We start from the raw sequence: 27,415 nt of genomic DNA on the forward strand, positions 1-27,415 counted from the left end.
ACAAACCTGAGCATATGTTTCTTCATCAAATAAAATATATGTAGAAGCATGTGGGATAGTCCATACTGAGCACTGATGACGGCAAAATAGAAAACTGGTAATGCGCTGAATGTTTGTGTTCATGTGGTGGAATGAAACTATCTACATTTAAGCATTGATGCTTTACTCTATTTTAATTTTCTGCTATTTTAAATTGTGATCGACTCTATTTCACAGGGAAATATTACTCTTCTTTCTCCACTGTATTTATAGTTAATGGTCCAAAATATGTGGACACACTTCCCACATACTTTCTGTCTCAGGCTGGTTTTTAGGGTCTGGGCAAGGTCTCTTACTTTCTGCTAAGAAAAAAATCTACAGCATGCAATGATATTTTAGACAGTTGTGACCATCTAACTTTACATCAGTTTTTTTTTTTTTTACTCTTTAAACATGGCAATGGCCCAGTGCTAAAACCAGGTCCATAAAAATGTCTTTTATCAATCCTATCCAGCACCTATGTAATCATTCAACACCAGCACAACTAAGTTTTAAAACTACCACAAAATAAAAAAACAAACAAAAACAATAAAATGTGCTAACTGTGCTTCTGTGATGTAAGTTGAAATCTAGAAATCAAGCACACCATGAAAATTATATAACAGAGGGTGGGCGAGTTTTGTTTGTGAAATCAAATCTCTCACCCCCTGCGCCATAACTTTACGATAATGGAAATTGTCAGAGGTTTGTAAATGGGGATGGCGAAGCAATTTGGTGCCACGTGTCCCTCCATCCCAAACCCTCCCCACCTCTAAACAATCAGCCGGGGTAATGAAAGTGATAATGGTAATCTTTACGGCCCACCATGCCAGCCCAAGACACCAGCGACCCCCCGACACTGATTTAATTAGCTTTCTTCTCCTTCTCCTCCTGCCTGTCTTTCATCAGCCTCGGCCCTATAAACTATTAATGGCCTCTTAGGCAATTTAGCTTGATCACTCAAACCAGTCTGCTTTCGGCTCGCCTGAAAATGTTTGAAGAGATTAGCAGGAGGGGAAAAATGCTCGCCTGCAAAAAAATTGGAATAAACCACGTTGGGGAAAGGTGGGGGTGATTAATCTCTATCAAAAGAGCTTTATCATAGTCTGGGCAACCAGTGAGAGGAGAGGATCGGGGTTATTTTTCTTTTTCATATGATGATTCAACTAGTGCTCAGCAGTAAGGCGCACATGCCAAACCATGTAAGTGATACATTTGTTTTGCTCGTTTAATGAGGTTTGATTGGAGGCAACAAACCACAGAATAGTCTGGAGGAATGTTATTTATAACATTGATATCACTGCAGTGGAAAGGCCTAACACATAACTCCCAAAAATGGTGATTTTTATGTTTAACTTGAAATGGATATTTATAGTTAATTATGGTTCCATTCAAAACCCAGAATGACATTTGAGGAACTGTACGACCTTCAATCTGAATTTAAGCCTGTTATTCTTGGTTCTTTCAGAAACACTTGGAAAGGTTTCCACCCAAATGCAGCAGATGGGACATACACCGCTGAAAAAAGTTAAGGGAACACTGGGCGTGCTCCTGATGAGTCAGTGGATGGTGTCCTGGGGGATCTCCTCCCAGACCTGGATCAGGGCATCAGTGAGCTCCTGGACAGTCTGTGGCAGTACTTGGCAGAGCCAGATGCACCAAAACATAACGTCCCATAGGTCCTCAGTTGGATTTAGGTCTGGAACTTAATATTTACTACGGCCAGAATCATTTCTCAATCACTAGATAATAACAATTATGTCCTACACAGGACATATTGTTTTTTGTCACTGTCATTTTTATTCATTCATTATTCAAAAGTTCTGTTTCAGCCTCTTCTTTCACAGTTCCAGAAAACCAGTCTCCCACTGTTGTCCATTTATCAGCAAAATGTGAATGGCTTCGGGTTCAGTGCCTTGCTCAAGGAAACATCAACACCGAACCAAGGGGAACATTTCTTTTCCCAGACGTTCCAGGAAATTGAGCAGACAGTCTTCCGGTCAAAAACCCACTTTGTTGCTCCTTAGAAAACTGTGTCCATCTATTCTCCATGTCATGTCCACCCTGTGGGATATGTCCCATGAATGAATGAATGACTCAATCAATCCCATCCTGTGGCCAAAGGCTTAGCTCGATGCCGTCATCATCGCACTCGCTAGGAAACCAAAACTACCAGAATGAAAAGGAACAGGAAGAAAGTGGTCAACAAACTCAGGATGGGAATGTAGTACTCATAGTAATATGTTGAAGTCCAAAGAATGGTCACGCTCTGTCCAAACTTGAGATGAGTTACAAATAGTTTAACTGAAATGCCATTCAGAAACTGAATGAACTAAAGCACAATTACTGAATTAAAATACAAATCATTGGCACAGTAAAAGCTAACCTGTGAGGATTTGCTGTTAAGAAAAAGGCATTTTCTGACAATGTTTAGACTAGAAATTAATCAATTATTTAAACAATAATCAGAACCAGCTTATTGACATAGCAAAAAATGTAGTTCTTGGAGAGAAAGGTTAAGAAAAAGAGTAAGAGGACACTGCTAATTCCTAATTCAAAATGAGGTCATCGACATTGCAGAACAAGACTACATGCACAAAAATTTGTCATTGGGAAATCCTTAATGGATACTGACACACAGATCATAAAAATGACAGGAGCTTCCATTTAGTGGAAGAAGAGCTGTGCAAATTAAGGTCCAATGTGCAGTTTTTTTAAGCCCCATTTAGAAAATGCGACTGGATGACTAAGACAGGAAGTCCATCCTGTGTGCATTAAATCATTTTGTTTCACAAACCCAGCCAAAGCACAGATGTCACATTCCCATAATTTCAAGACAAGCCTTTCTCTCATATCTGCATTTAACCAGAAATAATTAAATACCCCGTCTGCTGCAGCTTTCATCACCAGATTCCTCACTAGAGTTTATCAAATATGTTAAATACAGTTAACATTAAATACAGACAATTCTAAATTAGAAAAATCAAAAATAGTGCAGTATAAAAAATAAGAGGTTGGTTGAGAAATGAATGACTTGTCAACAACCAACATTTACTTGCACTTCTTATATGCAACACAGTGAATGGCTGTAGCCGCGGAGAGGCCTCAGGCATCAAATATCTTGTGCAAGTTTCCTGTTATGCCTTTTATCTCAATGCGGGATCAATGCTGCGACATCAACACATATTTTTCTTAACGGGCTAGTAAACTGTTCAATTGAAAACAGATTTTTTTTTCACCATCTGCCATTTGTGCCAAAGGGCATGCACATACACGCACCCCAGTAATGGATGACCAATGTTCCCAGTAATGGAGTGTGCTTGACTTACTGTTGCAACAGCAACCTTTATATACATGCATGACAGAGAATGTTAGTCATCTGTATGTGGTGACGTATGCCATTGGGAGTCTCTGTCTTTCTTTTTACAGAGAAGAAAAAATATTTATTAAGAGTTAGGTTTTATAAAGGAAAATGGATTGAGAAAACCAAGAATTAATAAAGCTCAATGCGTGAAACTTTAAGTTAATCGTCTCCCATCTTTTTGCCAGTGGTGGACTTCTGTCCTTCTCTAGCTTGGTTTCAGCCTCCCCAAGAAATTCATCCTGACTATTATTTCCTTCATCACCTGAGGCAGTTTCTGGTAATTCAATCAATACCATCAATTTCAATGTTTAGCCATCTGTGTTCAGCTCTGGTTTCAATCCAATATGTCCAAAATGAGGCCAATATGTCCATTTGTTGTAGAGTTAACATCAATGGATGCCACAATCTGTTTTTCACTCTTTTTACTTGATTGACCTCCAGATTTGTAGAAACTGCACAACCTTATGAATCAATGGCAAAATTCATCAAGTTTCAGCTTCGATATTTTACAAAGATGTTTTCATGCATGGGTACCTGAAGGGAATCAAGTCAACACGTTTTCACTCCCAACTCATCAAACATGGCCGCTTGGTTGATGGCCCTACCCTTTAACTATGATGCTCTAGATACTCCTCTAGCATTACTTTTGGACTTGTCAGTTTCTGCCCATTACATGCATGCTGTGTTTTCGAAATAAAGCTACTTTAGGTTCAGGCAACAAAACTATTTGGTTAGGTTTAGAAAAAAAGATATTGTTGAAATGACGTTGTGATTGGTCTCACACGGGACATATACAGCGGTCTCTGATGTGTAAGTCCTGTATTTTTGACCCATCCATCCACTCTGACCCTTTCTCACTCATTATACTAGTGGTTCTGAGCATCTAATATTGCCATAGTTGGGTTTAAAAGTTAGTTGAAAGCCTTGTGCATCTGATACAAGCGTGAGAAGGTGTTGGTATTTGACATCCTGGTAAGAAAAGGTTGATCTACTGTAGTTCACAGACATAATCACATTACATTGCATGAAAAGGTTAAATTCCATTTAATAGACAGTTATGCAACGGAAAGCATGATCAGCTGCATCAAAATTATTTATTTCAACAACTATTCACTATTCATGATGATAAAAAAAAAATAAATAAATAAATAAATAAAAATCTCTCTGACTCTCTTTGACTGTGTTTAAAAGCTCTTACCCGCGCAGCGTGCATGAAAATGGTAATGGGCTAGTTTTGTATCTATTAACATGGTGACCTCCACAGAGCTATGTGCCTGGGGATATTAACAGCGGGCCATTTGACAATAATGGGACCTTTAATCTGAGCCAGAGCCAAACACATGAATGACATTTCCCAGTCAGTGTTCCCATTCACAAACAGCAGGGGACCAATCACAGTGAGGCTTGGTTCAATTAGATATAAATGAAGCACATCTGTTGAGGGTGAGAGGTTTTTACATTAACTGCATAACATGAGAAATTGACCTATTTTCTTTAACCTTTGGTCAGGGAGTTAAAGTTACAAGTTTCACTCAACAGTGGCCTTAAACGGAACAGAAAATTATACTGCCGGTGATCAACAATTTGTGCTGATGCTTTATTTGTAAATGTAACTAATGGGAAACAGACACAAATCTACCCCATGTTTTTACTCAGTATTACTCAATGTGTTAAAATGTGGCTTTTTTGTGTGAAAACACAACACTCATTGTTAACTCATTACATTTCTTTCTAACTGACAAGCAGAGACACTGCAGCAAAGGGTGCAGCATAAATCTGCAGATAAGATTGAGAAAGACAAAAATACCAACTTGAATTTTTGCTATGTACTAACTCATATCATATGGGGTTGTTTTATTTTAACAAATAATCTTGTGACAAATGAATCTATAATTTTATTTTAAGAAGTAGAAAGGGGATGCCAGACACACAAAGGCATTTTAAAATGCTTGTTGCATCAGACTAAGCACAGCAAATTCGCAGAAATGTGTGTCGGTCATGTGGGTTCTAACACACAGCAGAGAGCTTCAGAATAAAAACAATGATGTGATGCCTCCAGATACAGAGCTTGCATGATATAATTAGGCAATATGCTGCATCCACGATCTCATGATGTTATCATACCAAACAATTGATCTTATGATACATTCCCCAGCTTGCTTGTTGGAAACAGAAGCTGCTGTGTTTAAATGCTGCGCTGCAGAGGTCATTTATACTGTAGAGCTCTGCTCTCTGATTGACAGGCCGCTCAATTTTAAAATGTCATCCTAAAACATATTATACACAGTAGAATATAACTTCTATTTTCACCCTGTCGGCAAATTGTGGGCCAGAGAAATATAAATGCCACAATGTATTTGGCTTTTACATGTCAAAACAAGCTGTTTGGAAAACCTTTCTGTGTGTTTGGGACTAGTCACTGGAAAGACTGTCATACACTGTGTCAAACAGTTCCGATATTTTTATTTCTAGCTTATATATATTTTTTCAGTTGTTGAGTCCAACACACTAATATCAACTGTCTTCTATTTCTAGTGTCATCTGTTGTTCCTGGGTGGCGTGATGGCAGAAGAATGGCAGTTGAGAGCGTGGTTTCAGTCTCCCAGAATGAAAGTACTTCTTTTGAGAGCTGCAATTTTGCAGTGATGTTCAGAAGTCATACACCAAGAAATCCTCTGGAGAAGAAGTAGACACCAGAAAACAGGACAGTGGAGAAAAGAACAAAACTCAGTGTGGCCACTAGACATATTCCATTTCCAACTTTTTTTTTTTTTTTTTTTTTTTTTGGTTAAGAAAAAAAAATCCTTCATTGTTTGGATGGTTCTTGCTGAATTTGACAATCTATAGGTGTTTCATCAAAGTCTTTCTTGAGGTTGTCAAATGGCATGTTGGGTAACTAATAAGTTGACGAGGCAGGTTGAGGCTACAACAAAAAAGAAGACTATACATAACTTAGTCATAGGAAAACCTAGATTATAGCCAAGCAAATACACACTGAAGGGTCAAAGAACAAGCTGGCAGAGCAAACAGTCTCTGCCCTTACTGGATGGATGCCTCCATTATGTGCCATTCATTTTATAGACTGATATAAATCCATGGCCTGTGCTTGACATGGATATGTATCTAATGGATGTCTCTGGTGGTAACTGGTTACCTGCCAGTCCAACCACTGCAAGAGTGACAGCAAGTAACACAATTCATTAGCCTTACATTTGGCTCAGCAACATAACTGCCATGCAGTCTGGCTGGCAGAGAGAACACTCACCAGAGGCACTGTGTCTTAGATAAACCTGAAAGTTACTTTAGATATAAATCTGATGGGTAGCAGATTTCCATGAGAGAAACCGTTGTAGAAGATGACATATATTTCTATATGGCAAATGCTTGGACAGGAAGTCAGACAATTGACCAACAGCTTCTACAAACTAAATTATTACTATTATTATTTTAATTGTACATAGCTGGAAGCAGCTTGTGGCTCAGTGGGTAAACCACCGGTCGTAAACATCCTTTAGTTTGAATCACTCTCTCCTTCATTTCCTGGCATCTCTCTACTCAATGTCTAATTAAGGCATAAAATGCCAAATGATATTATCATTTTAAAAAGGCTGACCGTCCACACTGTAATTTAAAAGTGATCATTCACTATGGAAATAGGACCCAAGATGTACAGTATAAACCATAAAGTGAAGTAATTTTTTTATTTTTAGTTTGCAAACGACCTGAATTAGCCATGGTTTCTGAGTGCAGAAGTGGTAAACAAGTACACCAGTTGTTCAGTTTTCTCATGCACTGTCCATACTTGTACTTATGAAAAGTAACACACTAGAATTCGTATCTAACCCATGTCATCATGGTCCAGTAATTTGTATATAATCCATGTAATTGTAACCCAGTATTTCCTATATAACTCATGCAATCATGAGTCAAGAGGCTGCTATCCTGTGACCTATGTGCTGACGGGAGTGAAGGAGGAAGTCAGCAGACATAGTATAATGAGCAACAAAGTCGACGTAAGGAGCTGGTCAGGGTGTTGAACGGGTCAAACATAGAGGACCTTAAGGAGACCAGTGTTTGTGTCCGCATGAAACCAAAAGTTAACACTGAGTTATTTTTAGTTAGGTGTCAATATAGCAAAGGAAGTCATCAGCACTCACAACTGAGCATATGATACTGCATGGCAGAAGGCAATGGATGCTTCTTGTTTCAGTAACGCTAAGGAAAGCCTAAGGCTGAAATGTGTCCGATGTCTTGTTCTGCCATGCACTGTTAAAGTATCATACTCATTTGTGAATGCTGACAACTTCATCTGCTATTCTTTTTAATTTTGGGTGAGCACATATTACACTCGCAAGAAATTTGAGTTGAGCATCAAGTTCTTTTTTTTAAAGTTATGTGGACATAATGGTCATGTCGTCATGAAATGTCATGTCTCGTCACATCATGTTGACGTGTTACATTTTGTACGTAACATGGCCACGCACTACATGATTCTTTTAGTAAACCTAACAGGTAGGGCTGCTAATTTGTGGGGCCTTAATTCATAATATATTATATGAACCATTGTATGAGGGTATGCTGCATTGTGCCACACACTGGTGGTGTTTAATATCAGTTGCTGAATTTGTTTTTCCCAGTGTCTCCTCTCTTCGGCAGACTGAACAATGTCACTGTCAACATTTCGAGAGACAAACTGTGAGGTTGTTTTTTTTTTTAAGTTGCAGACCCGGTTTCATCACAGTCACTTCCTGTAGACAGAAAATATGGGATCTGCAATCATTTCTAACATCACAGGAGAATCACATGAGCACTCATTTGCTGTGAATCTTCTGCATTCTGTCATGCATTCAATGTGTTGTCTGTCAGATAAGAGAAACATAGATGGCAGCATGAGATCTGAAACTATTTTCCTTGTCACCCATTGAGTCACATGAAGCAATTATTAGCTTTATTAAAATTCATAGCTATATTTTTGTGAGTTTTATACGCCTTTTAAGTTTTCCCCATCCTGTTTCGGTTCCTTGTATCTTTTTGTATCTTCCTTTGCCTTGTTCCTTATTTTCTTCTTCCTCTACTTACTTATAGTGCCTGTGCTGGTTTATGTTTTACACTTGTGCTGCAACTTTTGCAAAAGCTCCCATTAAAAAACAGATTTAGATCTCAATAGACCGTCTTGGTTTAACATCAAATAAAAGATGTTGATATTGATTTTCCTCATGCAAGTATCAATCATGCAGTTCTCTAGCAATAGAGGAATGTCTTTTGGATATTAATGAGGGTATGATTCACGTTTAGAAAGCTATTTAACAAAAATTTCTGACAGTGTTGAATCTCAAACTCTGACTTGGAGTCCCGATCAGGTCGTTCTAACCTTTAGGTCACAGCTGTCCACAAATCACCTGTCACACAAGCCTTGACAACTGTCCTTCCATCAGATCAGGTCATTTGGCCCTTTGTTTAAAACACATTCAATACTGCAGCCATTTAGTCACCTCATGCACTGAGTCTTTAGTGAAAAATACATAGCTGTTGCCATCTAACCAAGAGGCTATTGCTGATTACAAAATCCATGGAGAAAAGCATTTCTCTCGCCTGCGTCTGAACCTGTATTGATCGAACGAGGGACTATTTGTTTGAAATGATCAAGATGATTACATGACCCCGATCATGCTGCAGTATTGCATTGGGTGTGATTTATGGATAATCTATCATCCTACATGTTTTTACAAGATAATATTGGATTTGGGAAGCCCCTCTCATATTGGCAAGAGGAGAAAGGGAGAGGGAGCAGAATGAGCCCACAGTGAAAATTTATGTGTGGTACAATGATTGCATTTTCAAACGGCAGTTTCATCCGGCCTATGGTGATGGCTAAGAAAAAAAAAACTATCCCTGTTCATTTCTCATAACTGCTGGACTCCGAAATACATTATTTTGACCATAAACAAACAAAATGCCCCATAGTGTGCTTTGTTAAATGAGGTGAATTACCATTAGGAAATAGCCTCCTAGACACTAGTATTGAGTGGTATTATGGAGTTAATGTGACAATAGATCATACACGCAGAAGAGCTACACCTGCTCAGGCCACATCTACACAATGTTTCTCTTGTTAAGGCATCTCATTAAGCATCTAGCATCTTTTTTTCCCTCCCTGTGGGGTTCCTATATGGCTTCTTTTCCCCACCCTAGCTAATTATCCTGCGACTCGTAGACATCTGGATGATTGTCATTTTTATCCCTCAGTGTTTGTGCAAACAAACCAAACAAGATAAAAAGTTTTAATTAGCGAACTTCAGAGGTAATGCTAGGCAGATTTTGTTACCAGGCTAGCTGTCTGACTCTGTTTCCAGCTTGGATGTGTAAAGAGAACTGGATACGGTGTTGGAGGGGGAACTGCCCATTGGTTCGACATCCCATTGTTCCAACCATATTAAACTCATTGTTCCGAAGTCCGTTCCAAAATCATCATGATGCCCTGTGGTTAAGGTCTGGTTAGGTTTAGGCACAAAAACCACTTGGTTAGGGTCAGGAAAAGATCATGGTGTGGGTTAAAATGAAAAACAAAGTGACAAACACATAAGCTGTGAGCCTGCTCCGCCTCAAGCCAGTCGCGGCGCACCATACGCCCGCTGCGAGCCGTTCAGCACTGTGGACAGTCAGACTAATGGGATGTTGAACCAATGGGCTGTCGAACCAATGACATGGACCCGTTGCAGGTGGAGCCCCATTCATATATGAATGTTGCACAGTAGTAACCTGGAAATCCAGATGCCCCTAGCAAATTCAAATTTGTTTTGCACGAGGATCTGACCCCGACGAGCAGACCCCGTTGAATCGCCATCGGACCAATCAGACCAGTCTATCTGACAGAGGCGGGCTCTGGGTGGGTGTAACACAATGGCGACAGTGCTGCGCCGTAAGAATCTATAAGTAAATAGCCAAGATGGCAGCTGCCGAAGGACTGCGTCCATTCAGTTTAGCTTTGGAAGAAACGTCAAGCCAGCTACACTTATCTTTTTCCTTGAGAGAGGAACAGAAGACTGTCCTAGAAGCCTTCGCTTCCAGGAAGGACGTTTTTGCCGTTTTGCCGACGGGATACGGCAATGGCATAATATATCAGTTACCCCCACTGTTCGGCAAACCAATGGGGCTTAGTGCAATGAATACGTCACCTTGTTTTTTGCTCTGATTGGCTATCGTGCTATCCAATTGCATGCGGCGGCATTTGAGATGCCTCAGTTAGCGCCACCCCTTGGGTAGGAAGGGTGTATCGGTGAGGGCCAGACTCAAAATCTTTCTAGATTTGAGTCTTGATTTCCAGGCTAGCACAGTAGCGCACAAAGGCAAAAAAGTTAAACTGCTATATATAAAACTACCACGATGACCGGCACTGCTTCTGCATTGTGTGGCCCACAGAGCAGGTGCACTAAAGACTTCACAGCCAAAGAACCTACTTCCAGTTTAGCACTCCGCTAACTTGAATAGAAATAAAATTATGTAATGTGAGCATTTGGAATATGGTGGTTGGATCACTCTTGTTGAGAGTACACAGCAGGATGGAGACATACATTTTCTTAAGCAGCACTTAACTATTCTTGACACTTCAGCAGCTTCACAGCAACCACATTTCCTTGTTACACTTCCTTGTTATGGGTCACATGTCTCTTAACTAACCAACGAGAAGCTAGAAGGACACAGACTGAGGTAACTGTGTGTGAGAATTACTGAGGCAGATCCAGCAAATTATTTAACTGTTTTTAACAATTCTGCTGTGAATATTTTAATATGTAAATAATAATTGTGAACATAAATGTGTGAATAGTTATTTGTGCAAGCACTGTAAATGTATTTTTAGCTAAATCACATGAAGTAATGTAACTTGTAGACCTTACACTTAGTTAACTGTGTGGCTCTTCTTGACTTTTCAAAAGCCGTTGGACCTTATAGATTACATGCTGATAGTGAAATGATTCATTTCTAGGGGGTTGTGACGTTCAAAAAAATGTATTCACTGATTTACAGATGTCTCTTTGGCAATAGAAGTCTAAGTGAAGAAGGCTGTTTGGGCCACAGGGCATCATGCCACAGATGTAACTGTATTGTTTGGCCACTACAAATTTAGCTTCAAAGCCCTGCTGCACTTCTTGGAGGCCTGGTTTTCAGTCTTTGTGCTAAGCTAACCAGTTGCTGGCATATTTACAGCATAGACAGGAGAGCGGTATCAACTCTCTGCAAAAAAGTGAACATGCATATTTCCTAGAATTTCTAAATTTTTCTTTAAACATGCTTTTATTTCCCACTTTCAACACCACCTGGAACAGAATTGGACTCTTATCCTTTGTAATGCTATAGCCTCTTATAATTGGCCCAGCCATCATAATGTGTGTCCCTGATATCTTGCTTGTATTTTTTTTTTTTTTCATGAAAACATATAAAAGGTTTCTCTTCCCATTATCACCTGACCCCGAGGTTAAACGCTCGTTAAATACATTCTCAACTATATGAACATAGCAGCTTGTCGAAGGTCTTTCAAAACATACTCATAGTGTTGCTATGTGTGTTTGTAAGCCTAGGAATGCAAAAAAAATCTATCTGTACCTCCAAAGCAAATATATTTGTGGAAATGCAATAGAAAAAAGAAAATGCTGGGAATGAAAAAAATGCGTGGAAACATTCAAGAGTTTGCTTCCACAAGGCAGGGCAGGTTGTGCAGGTCGTTCACTGGAAACCAGTTGTTCCATCTGATGTTCTTTAAAGCTCAAAAAGGAAGAGCCACTTCCTCTGGTAAACTCCTGAGTGGTGATGATGACGGACCAATTAGCCTGACTCATTAGCTTTCGGAGATCATTAGAAAATAAAGCTGTGGCAGGATGGACTTCGCTCTGAGTGTTTTTGCATTATTGATTGAGAATTAATGGCGGAAGCAGCTGTCATTAAAAGGGTAAGGGATGGCTCCAGAAAACCTTAGTAATGGCAATCTGGGCCATTTAAGAGTCAGCTAGACGGCTGTTAACCACTTAAGGGTTGAAGCAGAGCGTGAGGTGGAGAAACAGGAGGTTAGAAAGAGCTGCAAGATGGATTATCTGATAGTGTGGACAAAGATTCTAAATTTTTTTTTTTCACTGTAATTTCAATTGCTGTCTTTTTTGAGGTTAATTTGCCATGGCAACCGAAAAGCGCATTAAATAGATGCTGTATTTACTTTAGTTATTTTCTGTCTTCACGACATATTTTGAAAGAATAAACCCCAAACCAACAAACGACACAGCTGTCAGAAAGATTGGTCATGTCAAGGACCTGGAAGGAGCAGGAGCATGGTGGGATTATGAAATAATGATGCCCCCACCCCCGCCTAGTAGCCCCCATCCGCAGAGTCAGGAATTATTGCATGATGTTGCTACAGTAAGAAGCACTGGAGCCAAACGTCCCACAGAAAAGTTGAAGTAACACTGGCTTTGGCTTTAAAGGTGATGGTTGTGCATGTAATAAAATGGTATATTTAAATACAGTTTTGAGGTTCTTGCCAGTTTAAATTTCATATTCAAAATAGTCTGCATAATCTTATAGTAAAGATATGATAAATTAATGTGATGTAATGATTTTTACATCTAAATTCATTTTTACATTACTACACAGGCCCAGGAGCCCAAGGTGTCAGGGGCCCTCTGGCCTTTATCTGCAAGTTGTCACTCATATTAATCAGAATATGATGACCACAAAGGGATGCAAAGAAACTACAAAGGGACTCAAAGCAACTACAAAGAGACAGAAAATGACAACCTGGTCTCACTGAATTTGTCAAAATCTGGGGCTTAGTCAGTGACTTCCGGTGTGACATCGACTGAAAGAGCCAACCTTTCACATCGGTATTATACGCAGCAAACTGCCATTTAATGGCGCCCAGCGGCATCAGGGGAAAACAAGGCAGGACAACAAATGTTAATTCGGCGGAAGTCCAAGTAGTGTGGGTGGATGGGTCCAACAACCACGGACTTTCACCCAGGACGCCAGTGTTTGCTTCCCATAAAAAATGTTAAGCCAAACCCTGTTCTTTTTTCCGCAAACTACGTGCTTTTGTTGCCTAAACCCAACGACGTGTGTGTGTGTTGGTTAATTGTAACCACGTGTGGTTGTTGTTGAAGGAAATAAAATGTCAGTTTGCGGTTTTGTACCTAGTAGCGCATTTATTTTGAAAGAGACTGTATGTAAATGTTGAATTTCCTGTGAAAACCGAGTGTAGTTTTTAAAAAATAGACAATCCAAATACAAAGTATGACCTCAAAGAGAGACAAAATGGTTATGAAGAAACACAAAACATCTAAAAGAGAGAAAAGATGCTCAAAACTACAGAGACACAAAATAGCAACAACAAAAGAGAAAACCAACACAAAATCTGTGTATCTTGCTCTTTTGTAGGAGGCGGTGGGGCCTTTTGCATTTCTGTGCCCAGGGGCCCACTGTCTCATAATCTGACTGAGGTGTTCCTACTTTTACTCAAATAAAGATTTTTAAAGTTTATCAAAGGAACTTGTGACTGAGTCATGTGAGTCTCTGATAATAAAAAATGCATAACTTGACTCAATAATCCATCTGTGGAAAAAGGGTTCATATAATAATGACCATAAAGCCCCATTTTGTAACTCTCTTTTGTATGCAGGTTAGTATCAGCAAGAGTAGAACGAGAGGGTACATTTTTATTTACAAGGCCAAGTTTCTACCGCACGCCTGCTGCACTGACCACTACTTATCGTACAACTATTCCACATCTCAAATACAGCATTATTTTCTTAAGATCAACATGTACGTACCTTTTTAATAAAATTCATGACCATCAGCTGACCTTGAATCTTTTGTACCTTTATACAAAGACCCAAACGTAAAACCACAGAAAAATGAGAACATTTCCTTTTCAAGCACCATTTTATTCTTAAAACTCAGCATCCAGCGGCCTCCACCTTTGACTACTCTATGAAAAACTGCTATTAGTGGATCAAAGCTGACAGCACAATAACATACTGTATGCTGAGTGTTACCCATTAACCAGCTACGCTCCAACCAGATTTTTCACAGAGCTGTTCAAGTTCCATCGGGCTTAAAACCCAGACATGTTTTTGTCTTAGTGAATAGCTCACTTTGCCACCATACCACCCACACGTTGCTGTAACATTCAATTGCTTAACAAGTTTAAAGGTGACTGTGGGCGGTTAGTTTGCATTACAGGTGTGTGTTTTGTGCATGGCAGCAGCATGCGCAGTGAGGTATAAAGGCTGCACTGAGTCAGTGACCGGCCCCATTGAGAAACAGGAAAAACAAAACATGCAGATACTTGCATAAGAAGAGGGCTCTGCAGACAGAAGTATGCACTGCCCTAAATTTTTAGAGGAGACATTCACCTGTAAGGACACGCTTTTACACACGAGTATGCATGCAATTACATCAACATGGGCATGCACACACATCACAGAAAGAAAATTTGCATGCACACATTCACAAAAAACAGCTTGGCTTCGTGCATACACACAACTAGCCCCGCTGCACACAAGTACATGTTCTTGCACACACATACAAGTTCTGTGTACAGCCTCCTTGATAAACACCATACTGGCTTTTAGGACATCTGCATTGCTGACATTTTCTTGTGCATACCAGCAGCATGGCTGTCATTTACTCCTCCATAATTACACAGCTGGCTGAAGATACGAAGCTGTCATCTTTATTTTTCTTTATAGAATGCCAGCAGGTACCTGAGTAAGACAAATACAAACTCAGGAATGAGGAGGAACCTCAGTGACTATCATAACAAAGTGGGTTACAATGATGTATTTGTCTGCTCAGTAATTTGTCCATCAATTAATCTATTTGTCAGTCCCAAAACTAGACGTAAAGTAATAGTGTGTGACATTTTAATTTAATCATGTTAATTGAAGCCTGTCATACACTGGGTGTTATGAATGACTTGTCTGGGGTTAGGTTTGTTTTGTTCTCCATCCTTGGCCTTAATGCTTAAAAACAGTTATCAAGTATTATGATTTCTTTTAAACTGCCGGATTGAAACATTGATATTCACAGTACTTTCCTTCAGTATACATACAGTGGGTGGACTCAGAAAGGCTTAAGTCAAACACAGAAGTGCCAAAAACTGCAGTTCTGTGAATGGCCACTTGAGGATGGCTCCAGAAGCCAATTGAAATAAACATGTTTGCAGCCTGGTACAAAAATGGTTTTGGTCTTTGTAGCTTATTTCAACACCTATGACAAGTGTATGGGGTTGACTTTCTTTTTAAAATAACATACCCTTTTACCTGTTATTAAGCCTTAAAGTTACGCATATTTAAGGGCAGGGCTGCTTGAGTGACAGGCTGCGTGACTTCTGTCTGTGAGTCGTATCCACCCCTCACTCCTCCATAGCTCCACCCTCTCTTCTAAATATTATTGATTACTCCAAAAAACAAGATGGTGATGGCTGAGTTGCCAAAATCGAGGCTTCAAAGCGGAGTTCACAAACCAATGGGTTGGGTGATGTCACGGTAGCTATGCCCATTATTCTATACAGCTCATGGGAGAACCTAAACCCTGACCTGACTTGCATCTGATTGGCCAGTGGGGCTGTACTTCATACCTGCTTTCAAGCATCAACTAGCCTCCTGGCAGTCATGGCTGATCCCATATGCTATTCCGGGTAAGTCAACTTTTATCACAGACATATTGTAGCATATGGGGACTTATACTGTACCATGCTCTCACTGACCCAAACAAGATAATTAAATTGGCCAATACTATAACCAAGAAATGCTCCTACCTTAAAATAATGCTGCACTGTAAAAGTAGGATAACGGTTCACGTTCTTTGAAGTAATAAGGGATATTTGGCTCCATTGCTGAACAATCAAGAAATCAAGAAAAAATCCCCACTTAAACAAACTCCAATAACACGAAATGCAATGAGGAAGGGTCAATATTAGGGCATTTCTGTTACCAGTTTTAGCATGCCAAGTTGTTCCAAGATAGACCATCTCCGGATTCAATCTGAAGCATGCCTAACTGCCTCAAAGAGTGTTGTGTGACATCGGATGGGCATCATTCAGTGATGATTCAGCGACATGTTTGATTAACCTCCACTGCTATTATCAGGCATAGCAGATGAAGTATCAACTGCGTCATCTTGTTTCTGATTTTCAGCCAGAAAGCCATTCGGTATGTTGTTCCTGAGTGGGTTCTTGTGACCATCCATTGATCTAACGTGAAGATCAAAGATGATGGAGTTAGCAGTTAGGGCCTGACACCCTTGGAATGACTTGTCTACGGGGGTTAGGCTAATATGTCTAACTCATTCTCAACATTCAAAAATATCTTTGTAGATTTTCATAAATTAAATGGCTCATAGGGTTTTTTTCTTTGGAACTTTTGGCCACGCTGAGTCAAACCATGCCCGTGTTGATTTGCATTTCCATTACCAATTTAAATACGCTGAGTTCTGCTGAGTCACACCCAAGATGGACCACCTCAGGAGTTGGGTCATGCGCTCCCAACCACCTCCCGTGTTGTCATTCACTCAATTCAACAAGCACCTCATCAGTTGCAGTTACAAGCAGGTAGCCCTGTTGTATGAAGATGCAAATCCCCTCGCTGGGCTGAGTTGACAAAGTCAAGCTGAGGCAGGCCAAGCCAGCACGTGTGTATGAAAAGGGGCTATGTGTCTCCCTGTTGTCATCCTTACTAAATATACTGTATATGGACACAGCAGCAGGGCGGACAGCAGACATGCATGTGGTTCTGTTTATACTTAAATACTAGCTTTCAGTACTTGTCAGTTTTCAAAACTCTGTCCTAAGGCACCAGAGACAAAGCAACTAAGAAACAAAGCCAGTGCAGATCAACACTCCATCATTTGTATTCTTTCTGTAAAATGTCTTCATGGCTCTTAGTGCCTTGTCGAATGTTTGTTTGGCTTTGATTAATTTGACCTCCACTCACACACCCAACATCAATTCTCAGATATTCTAAGTACTTGGTCTACAATCGATTTTTGGGCTACAAATAATGTGCATCATTCAGAGCCTACATCCATCCATGACACATGACGAGTTCCTCGTTTGCACACCTACACCCTGACACATTGTAAGGAGTAATGCAGCAGTATGTGATCGCTCCATGACTTGAGTAATTGCTGATGAGTAACGTCCTCACTTCTCACTCCCACACCCCGTCACGCAAAAACACACACCACATCATCCTTCTTTGCTCTTTTCACGTCCGCTCTACTACTTCACCTCCCTTGTCCTCTAATTTACCACAGACCCCTCCGTCCCTCCCCCGTTCCCCCCTCACGTCCTCACTCATTCCTAATCTCTCAACAACCCCTTCCCACCCCGACCCCCATTCCCCAACCAGCGGGTGCGCCCTCCAATCAATTAGTTCATGTTCTGTAATGACAGCAGCTGTGGCCTGGTGGGGCTCCTTCGTGTAAGAGTGTTTTACTGCCCGCGAAAAATCTCCGGATGGGTTGCCTCCCATTTATTCGCCCTGGGGAGGGTTAGATGGAAGCCTGCATATGTTCATCCGTCTCTGTGCTTTTATTTTTACAGCATCTGGTCTGTGTCAGAGCCGGCTGGCCACACAAGCCAGATCAGTTTGAGAGGGAGTAGCAGAAATGGTGAACTATTTTGGATTTTTATTTTAACTTCAAAAAGTTCTGATACAACTCAATCCATTTAGAGGAATAAAAAAGTCAATAAGGATGTGTAACATGATACAGCGTGATGAATTCCAGCAGCTGAACACAATGATGGTTTGACTAAAACAGTACAAAATAAAAACTAAAACAAAAATCAATTCTCTGCCAAAATCTCTGCAGTGCAGCTCACTGGGACTGAGAACTTTATCTCACAATGCTGCAGCAAAAATCTCTGATATGAAATGTCTTATGAGTAAAACCAATCATAGTCAGTTGTACAGGAGAACCAGGTGCTGAAATCATCATACTCCTGTCACTGCTGGTAGCTTACGAAAACTCTGTCCAATGTTGCTTGTAAATTCACGACAGCACCATGAAGCCTAAACAAACCAAATACATAAAAACAAGTTATAGTTCTCCACTAAGTTCTCTGAGGAGCCCTAATGGTTATTGTCTGAGGTCGGTGGAGATGATGAAGTGGACCGATTATTGATTGGTGAGTCCAGGTTTTCTGGATAAAGGACCAGTGTTGAGGCGGCATTTTCTGATTTGCTCTTCAGAGCCCATTTGTCTCTTCAGTGCATTGAAAAATTCCCCAGCAGTGACCCTACTTGAACCTGAATTTGATTCGGGCTCTCAGGGGAAGGGATACTTTACCCTGCTGCAGACCCTCCTTGTGATTTAGGAAGCTAAGATGATTGCATTTTTTTTTACATTATATCCCATTTGCTGGCGCCTTTTGGATGATGTGTAGCACTTCTGTGGAGCAAACAGGTTTTTTTTTTCTTTTATTCATTTTAATTTGTATGCCTCCACACCAGTGATAAACAAGCAGGGTGGAGGGCATGCACATCCAAAAGACTTAAGCAGGTGCTGGATCAATAATCAAACTAAAGCAAGAACCAGAAAGGAGATCCACACACTGTATTAACAGCTCCCAGTAAATTTAATTTGTGCAACATATGATGTAATGTTTCTTTGTCAGGCATTTTGAAATCCTGTTTCAAAATGTCTGTCGAACTGAATCTGATTTCAAAATGCCTGAAGATCTCTGGTAGATTGAAACACCCATCTATCCATCTGTCTGTCTCATTCTCATAATGTGATATCTCAAGAATGGAATTCTTTTCAAATTTGGCACAAACATCCACTTAGACTCAAGAATGAACTGATTAGAATTTGGTGGTCGAAGGTCAAGGTCACTGTGACCTTGTGTCCAACTCCTCTCATGAACGTGACATCTAGAAAAGACCTTTAGGAATTTCCAAATTTGGCACAAACATCCACTAGGGCTCATGAGCAGGCTAATTAGGTTTTAGTGATCGAAGTTCAAAGGTCAAGGTCAAGGTCACTGTGACCTCACAAAAACATGTATTTGGCTATAAATCAAAGATTCACAAATGTCTAATATGATAAAAACATGACATTTATATCCAAAAGGTCAAAGGTCAGCTTCATTGTGACATCTTAATGTTCTGCTAAAACATTATTCAATGTCATAGTAGCTTCTTTGCAGCAAAATTCATGTTTGAAGCATTTTCATTGACAATGACATAGACATTAACTGCAACTAGACTGGTTTGCAGAGGCATACAACCACAAGGCAGTAATTCTAGTTTGACTTTAATTCATTTTATTTTCTCTTTTGACATGTATTGTAATTCTGAATAGCTACGTATTTCTGCCACATTTGCCTTGAAATGTGCTCCATGTGCTCATTTCCAGGATTGTGATTTGTTTCAACTCGTCAATTCTTTTCACCTGACCAAACCTACCTGTCTGAAGGAAGTTGGACTGTGACTATTATTAGATCTGCAGATTCTAAAGGAATATAATGCATTATCTTTGGTACCTATCTGTGAGTAGAAACAGTCCCCCTGAGTGTTCTCAGCTTTCCTACTTCAGGAGCTAAAACACATCTGAACTCTGGTCACAGCACCAAAACATTCTCCCATTTTCACCGTCTTCAGCTCCTCTCTGTCATTCTGCCTCTGTGGAGATAGGTTGATCCATCATGCACACACACTCTCTATCTCAAACACACACACACACACACACACACACACTTATACAATACATTCACAGATATATACAGCTATAAACACACACACACACACACACGCAGGCAGACTCGCCCACAAGAATGTCATTCCAGGGATAGCTTGATCCATCACAGATGCGCCTACACATACAGACATGCTCACACATGGTGCACACACTGTGTACACATACGCATTTGTCCACATACTTGCCCACATGTATGTCATTCCGGCAGCTTTATCCATCACTCACACCTTACCTATTTACTTTCAGACACACAAACACACACACACATACGCACAGGTACCGTGGATATTACCGAGTAATTGGGCAGTATGTCAGCAGGAGGTTATGAGTCCTGAATGATTGTCACAAGTGTCGCGGAGCCAAAGAGATCCATCCTCAGCCTGAATCTGCTCATCAACTGCCCTGATAGCACACTTCAGCCTGATCAACCCACTGGAATCTTGGGGCACTATACATAGAGAGAGAGCAACGTTAATGTAGTAACATTCAGATTCAATTTAGCATCAAGAAGGAAGTCTACATGTCTAACATTTTGATCCTGACCCAAAATTTAACAATGGAAACTACCTGAAAGTCACAGGCATAAATTACTTTTTTCCTTCAACAACATCGATCTGATCTCAAAGGCAATTTAAGACCCAGTTTAAAGTAGACTTGGGGATAACAATACCTGATCCTGTATGCTGTTGACCTGAATAGACCTAAATTAGGAGACAACAACAGCAGTGTGACTACCTGCAGCAATAGACAAGGACCCTACCTAAACCTATTTAGACTAAAAGACTTTGGACTCAGCCTGAATCACCTTGTACTTGGAACCAAGTGGTTCCCAGAGGAACCAAAGCCTCTAGCATCAACATATATTCTCTGTAACTAATATCCCTTGTCCATTGAGTAATTACGTCTAAGACCAAGAGGAGTGTCAGGCTGTTTTTAGTTCCTCCAAATTCTCATCTCTTCATTTCAAGCTCTGAGGCATCCAAAGGGAGAATTTGCCGTGGAGCAGACAGAGGGAGGAAGTCGCATGGCCTGCTGCCTCCCGAAGGCTTGATTCTCCTCACTTACTCTGTTCCCATGAGGCCGCTCACCCACTCTTTAAAGGCTCCCCACACACATACAAAACCCACCTATTTCATTTTTCATTTTCAGCAAATTTCTGTGGCTTTGCAGCAATATTGATATAAAAAGACTGCGGGCTCCTGAGCTCGGGCTGGGATGGAAGGCACCCAGCCGTAGTGCACCGGAGAGCTCAGCGTTCAAGATCTAAAAAAATATATATATATATTACAAGGTCCTTTTACAATGCCAATACAGCAGAGAGGTGACACAGTGGCAGACGTGCTGTTTAAATGTCTGTTCATGCGTTGCGACCGTGTGTGTGAGAGAATTCAGCCTGGCGGTTTTGACTTCATGTAGAGTTGTTTTGATTGGCTGTCTAAACTGACGCCCCCGCCGTGGTCAATCACAATTTGTTTATGTAATTTGCAAGAATATGGTGTTTTGAAGGAGGGCACCCACTGAGAATACTGATGTGGAGCCAGTGGTTTATCCAGCACTTTAGTGCAGCATGTAGCCTGCATGAGCGGCTGGTCTATATGGCACTGGAAATTATTATGATGCAAGATGTGCTAAAACTACAGTACCTGTCATTTCTGCTTGATAGCATGCAGTGAAAAGAGAAGTTAGGAAAGGATGTTACATGAATGTGGTAAAGAAAAAATGCACAGATTTTAGTGCTTTATCATCTTCATAACTTTTTAGAATACAGAATTACAAAAATGATTACCGCTTTCTGATTTACCACATCAATTCATTTGCACACCCTCATAAAAGAGATGCTGCCCAAACCTTGGTGACATGACTAGTGGTCTTTGTCACCAACTGTTCACAGTTTACTTAGTGTATTTCGCTTCAGTCACAAGTGGCTGCAAAACATGTCAACAGCAGTATACAAACATGTAACCAACAACCAATCAACCTTGTCTCTGTTCAGTCGAAGGTCAGCTTTGGGGCAGCGGTAACTCAAGACGTAGAGCTGGTTGTCCATTATTGACAGGGTTGGTGATTCGGTCTGTGGATTTTCCCGTCCACTTGTTTAAGTGTCCTTGAGCAAGACACTGAACAGTTGTTCCCAATGTTTAAAAAATTTCAACAAACAACCAATAGTGACGTCTTCTGTAGTCTCACTCACCAGACCTTTCTCAAGAAAAGAAAGGTCTGGCTGGGACTCTCACTTTGAGATTGGAGAAAAAACGCCCGGCTGCTTGTACTTCTTTCAACCAATCACAATCGTTCTGGGGTGCCACAGCAACAGTGCGCTTGCAAAAATATTGCCGGGGGGAAACAGGTTTTGGTGTAACACGCCCACAAAAATATCACCTACAGGACGCGAACCATGGCAGAAAAATGGCTACACCCCCGCAAGATCAAACACCGCAAAAGTTAGTAAAGGACGTGTTGAAAACGGTTGAAAACTGCTACACAACCGAGGTGGTAGGGGCGGGACTTCAGCGGGTGGCTCGTTCCGCCAAATGAGAGGCTGATCTCTGCAGCAAACTTCCGCCCACTCAGACTACGTCTTCTGAGACTTAAAGCAGTGGTGTCGTGGTAGTTGTAGAGATGGTTGCACTTCTAGATAGATGGGTAGGTTACTGAGGAGGAAGTGGATGGACTCTCCTATTTATTCCATTGCTTACTTTAAATGGATATGAAAATAGGTGGGTATACCCCGTATATACCTGTGTATACCCTACATTACGCCACTGATTTTACGTAATGCACATAAGTAACATTACATTTATGTACTTAATGTTACGTAACGTCACATTATGTTAAGTATATATCATCGTCATTTTACGTAGAGGAGGAACAAACAACGTACATGATGGTCGTATGAGTTGGAGGCATTTTTCTCATGTGGATTGGCTATGAAAGCACTGCAGATAGGAGACAATCTTATACATTTAACTTGTGAAAATCCCAAAATGTTGATAACGGGTTAGATATAAAAGTGTCATTCTCTCAATCAAGTCATTTAAAAGACATCGGACCCCAATTTGTAAAGCTCGGTCATCTTTGGTCTGTAGTCTAGATCGCGTCATGGAACCCACTTCAGGAGCAGCATACTGAATGGCCCTACATTGACGCAGCAAATTCCAGAAGAATTAAACACTGAGGAATACTAACACTGCCTACTGTTTCTGTCTGTCATTAAAATCCAGCACTTAAACAGCAGAAGGAATGTGAGATTGTACCTCAGACAGTTAAACACCTTGTTTGTGGGCTGTAAAATCTAATTCCAGGTCGGCCTCATGCCAGTACTTCACACTTGTGGTTTTCTGCAGTCAACAGACTCAATGCCAAATTCCCACAGTTGGAGTTCAGCAGTGCCTTGATCAAAACAGATTAACCTTTAATGCAGATAATATAAGAATACGGTGCCATATATCCGCCATATGAAGCGAGTAAGAAATTATGAGCATATTAGTTTTATGGGAGCATATTAGTGGAAGTTCATAACACCAGTTTGCATTGCTAATCAGATGAAATGGTTGCTTTTGGTTATGCAGATAGCCTGTTTTAGCGCATGGACAAAGCTACATAATTCTCTCCACAGTATTTAAAATATATAATATTCAATTATTTTTGACTTTGAAGTCGGTCTGATCTGATTATGATTATGTTCCCTTTATGGTTTGTAGTTTGAATAAGTTCATTACATCAGACTGCTTTGCTGATAAGATGAAACAAATCAGATCTTTAATTTCTCAAATCAAGATAGCTCCTGCATCAGATATGTTGAGCTAAAGTTGCTCTCTTTGCTAAGAAGATATTTTGAATATGTTAGTCTACAGAGAGTGCATTAAGATAATAAAATTCCCTCTGTCATTTTGAATTGACAAATAAATGGGATTTCTGCTCAGGTAGAAGACATAGGACAAAGTCCAGCAGCTGTGACCGTGATCGTTCTTTACAGACAAAAAAAGTATTTCTGTGTTCCATCTTCCATCCTCACCACTTCAACATTGCCAGGACCAATAAAAGCCATCGCTGTGATGACCTCCTCTTGTTATTTCTGAAGTATATTGTTCCATTTCCTCTGTGGCCCGAGCCAGCAGGAGGAATGTCCTATTTCCTCCCCCAGTGGGGGGGGGTAGTGCAGTTGGGGGGCGGGGTCCACTGCTCACAAAGTGAACCATGGGGGTCGAAAGTGATTACACTGAGAAAAATTATAGATTATATTTTACTGTAAATTATTATTCTGATGGGAATGCCATTACAGTTATATATATTATATATAGACATAAACATCATACACAGAAATATGTGGTTTGACCTTCACTAGTAGACTTTATAGACGCAAAACCTTTTGGATATGTTGAGAGAAAATCTGGGTAAAAAGATAAAACTATTCTGATCTCAAGGTTTATGTTATCTGGTGGCCTAATTCCAGATTTTTGACCAGAAATCTGGCATATTCAAAATCTCCCTGGTCCACATGTATGGTGAAAAAACTCGCTCTGTGTCCTAACTGAATGTGATGCAAGCGAATGTCAGCAACAAAATCAGTTTGACTGCGTTGTCCTACTGGCTATGAGAAACAATTTTTAGCAAAACTTTTATTGGACGTCCCGGACAAGGAACGGCTGAATAGTGAAGATGTAGTGAGGCATTGTCTTTGAAATAAAAAACCTAAATAGGGTGGCACCTGGCTGGAGGGAGGGCGCCAGGGAGCTGAGAGTTTAGTACCCTTTTCAAGGTAAATGACCATCAGTAATAATCTGCCTGCTGGTGGCTGTATAGTACGTCATTTCCAGCAAATATCCCAATACAAAATGTTTGTTTTCTGTTTAAAATGTACAGACACAGGAACATAGCAAGTACTCACCCATGATTTTAGTGGTTACATCTCTCTTCTGATTTTGAGCGTACAGCTGATGGATATGTGGTTTGTTTTACATCATGTAACAGTACTATCAAGTGTTTTTAAGCTGAATAAACAAAGATAATATTGGACTGGAACTTTTCCAGGACACATGGACCAAAACAAATTTCTCCTAACAGAAACCCTGTCGGATTTTTTTAAACTGGTCCTGGTGAACTGAGAATGATGAGCATTATTTACACCAGAGGATACCAAAAAGGGATGAGAAAGAGGAAAAAAGACCTAAGTGGCCTCTTACATCTGTTAAGGAGACTATTTGTATCTCACTCTTTAGCTTTGATCCATCACTTCCTGCAGATGGTGAAGATTTCTTGCCCTTGTCCATATCTAATGCCAGAATTTGATTTGAGCACATGAGGAAAATCATCCTAGTTCTTCAGAATGGGAGGAGCTGGAGCTCATCTTCACAAAAGATTGGCATACTGCTGCTTGCAAAGTGCACTTTTAAGAAAACAAGCTTTGAGAGCTCAGTGGCCGACTGAGGATTTCTTCTGATGGACATTTTTTTTCTTAGTTTGTGCAAGGGAATGAAAGCCATGAGGGGTGGTGAAAACTGTGCACACATTCTGCAGGCTCTGTCACTTGGGACCCAGGCTCATCTCATCACAGCTGTTCCACGCCCACATACAGACACAGAGCAAGGAATATTAAGTATTCAAGCCAGCTACAGTACAAGCAAACTTTGGCAAACTTGTCAGCCATGTGTTGCTGCGACGGGAGGAGCATCTGCGTCTGAGAGTATTTCATAATTTTACTCTCAAGGTTTGTATAATGTTCGATAGAAATACTGGATGTCTGTTTGACATTGTAAACCTACTGTAATACTTTGTAACCCACTTCTGATAGGGTACACAGAGTAGTTAAACAGTTAGGACCAGTGTCTAGATTCGTAGGAGGGATTTAAAGAGAGAATGACAGACACAATAAGTAGCTGGAGCCAGATGATGTATTAAATGTTAAGTTATATTAAAGGCACTTTGGAAAAAGAGCAAAATAAAATATTTGTTTAAACCAACACTCTAGCTTCACTCAACCAGCTGAGACTCTTAAGTGCATTCAGTGCAACAAATCAACGATATTTCACCCTTTTGAACAGGTAAGGCAAATCACATAACAGATCACTTTAAATAACAGAAAATGTCCCTTTAATTGAAAAAGAGTTCAATGATCCTTTGTTCCGTCCCTTTAAGTTCAGTTCAGCTAGCATCAGTCAGACAATCAATTTCAGTCAAGTGCTTTTTAAATCAGTCAAGTCAGGTAGTGAGGTGTGACCTTTAGTCCTACCACAGAGGTGAAAGGGGAAAAGACAGGAAGGTGGGTTTCCTCCTTGGGGCAAGAGTGATGTCACTCCAGCTCCTCGGATGCTCAGTTTCACAGTTGGCTCGCCATCTCCTTCATCAAGGAGAATCTGAATCCACATTCAAATCTAGGGGTTTTCTCCAGGGAATCTCCAAAACCTAGCCTGTGCAGAAACACTACCGTCACACAATAGTGATTAACTTCATGAATTACTGTTCAGCACTTCATCCCTTTTAACATAACTAGTCTCAGTAGCTTTTTAACCATGAATTATGATTATTTAACATTTTACACATCAAATTATGATTATTTGACATTTCATCCATGAAATAGACATGTATGTATCTTTTTTTAAATCATGGGCTGAATGACAGCACATCAGCATTGATGTCACACATCACACTGTACTTTTTCTTAACCATACCGCATATTATTAGCACTGGTGGTGCATAACAGGACAGCCATACTGCAAGTGTACCCAGTATAACATAAAAAGAATACAAAGAATAATTAATCCACCATCAACAGAAAATAATTGACTTATTACTCATACTGTATATTTTTCTATCAGGTTATCAATGCAAAAATGATGCTGCTTTAACACTCTTCATATCAGCAGTGTACAGAAAGTTAAGTTTCACATATTAGCAAGGCAACAAACTCTCTGCAGGACCGCATGACGACACATTGAACTTGGCACGCAGACCTGCTACCATTGTTAGCTGCAGTTAGCCACAGCTCGGCTCAACTCACCAAGACGCTGCCAACAGTTGTTAAAACTCCTGGCGCACACGTCCGTAGATCCGGTAGGTCACCTCACACCCAGACTTCTGCTTAAATTTATACAAACCACTAGTTTTAGTTTTGCTAGTTATCAACTCATTTAGTAATATGTCTGCTTCAGCTGCTAGTGCCGTCTCCGTGCTTCTGGCTGACGGCCTGCTACGTGAAGAGGGTGGGACTTGACTCTCCTCTCCAATCAGAAGTCTGTATTTGCTGACTGAACCAATAAGAATCAAGTATAGGTAGGATACCTGTGATTGACA

General features: G+C 40.4%; 1 long non-coding RNA gene across 3 annotated transcripts; it reads right to left on the bottom strand.

The window, feature by feature from the left end:
• Positions 1–5,906: 5,906 nt before the first annotated feature.
• Positions 5,907–27,303, bottom strand: LOC125900807 (uncharacterized). 3 transcript variants are annotated; one of them, XR_007450880.1, is made up of 4 exons: positions 27,123–27,303; positions 26,355–26,532; positions 20,418–20,573; positions 5,907–6,057 (listed from the first exon to the last, which is right to left on the bottom strand). It is a non-coding gene; the product is annotated as an uncharacterized LOC125900807 (long non-coding RNA). The 3 variants fall into 3 exon arrangements; XR_007450881.1 differs by having other exon boundaries at positions 26,343–26,532; XR_007450882.1 differs by lacking the exon at positions 5,907–6,057 and adding an exon at positions 19,879–20,049.
• Positions 27,304–27,415: the final 112 nt, after the last annotated feature.

The sequence above is a fragment of the Epinephelus fuscoguttatus genome, linkage group LG14 (assembly GCF_011397635.1).
Source record: "Epinephelus fuscoguttatus linkage group LG14, E.fuscoguttatus.final_Chr_v1".
Lineage (NCBI taxonomy): Eukaryota > Metazoa > Chordata > Actinopteri > Perciformes > Serranidae > Epinephelus > Epinephelus fuscoguttatus.